Source organism: Orycteropus afer, unplaced genomic scaffold (genome assembly GCF_000298275.1).
Source record: "Orycteropus afer afer isolate SDZICR_OR568_19922 unplaced genomic scaffold, OryAfe1.0 scaffold00107, whole genome shotgun sequence".
Taxonomy (NCBI): domain Eukaryota; kingdom Metazoa; phylum Chordata; class Mammalia; order Tubulidentata; family Orycteropodidae; genus Orycteropus; species Orycteropus afer.
Window position 1 is genome coordinate 1,297,229 of NW_006921694.1, and position 1,032 is coordinate 1,298,260.

Below are 1,032 nucleotides of genomic sequence, written 5' to 3' on the forward strand. Positions count from 1 at the left end.
ATTACCCAACCTTCCTTCCAAGAAGTGGCTGGTGGGTTTGAACCACCAGCCTTCTGGTTAGCAATCAAATGTGTTAGGCACTATGCCACCTGAGGAGGTAGCTCTTCCTCAGCTGTATTTTGAGTGCCTTCCAAACTGAGGGGCTTATCTTCTGGCAGTATATCGGACAGTGTTTCAGGGCTATTCATAATGTTTTCCAGTAATATATCACACACTGTTTCACTGTCCCTTCCTTCTTCCAAGTCTGTCTGAGACTGGAAGTGGAAGCTCTGCTCAAACCTGTCCACCATGGGTGACCTTGCCGGTATTTGAAACACTGGTGGCATAGCCTCCAGCCTCAGAGCAACACACAAGCCACCAACGTATGATAAACTGGCAGAGGAGTGGTGGAAAGTGAAGCTAGGAAGATGGAAAAAAGGCATGTGTGTTGACCTTATCATAATTTTACTCTTCCAAACTGAAAACTCAACTTTTTACAGCAGTCTATGTGAAACTACTGAGCCATCATGTCTCAGTCCCTAAAAGAATCTCCTATTATGCTGTTATCCTCTATCCTTCTTACCTTAGGGCACTCATGAAAGCAAATATTAAGTTAAGTCAATTGGCCAGAGGCTGCATTAGTTTCTTATGGTAGAAAACTGACATATAATGACATAGAGATTTACTTGTTACCAAAACTCCCATGTAGTTTCTATTCCTTCATCTAAATAGATTGCTGTTGTTAGAGGCCATCAAGTCAGTTCCAACTAATTGTGATCCTATGTACAACACAACAAAACACTGCCTGGTCCTACATCATCCTCACAATTGTTGCCATGCTCGAGCCCATTGTTGCAGCCACTGTGTCAAACCATCTCCATGAGAGTTGTCTTCTTTTTTGCTGATCTTCTGCTTTGCCAACCATGTTGTCCTTGACTGGTCCTCCTGATAACATGTCCAAAATCCATGAGATGAAGTCTCACCATCCTCACTTCTAAGGAACATTCTGAATATACTTCTTCACAGATAGACTTGTTTATTCTTTTGGCAGTC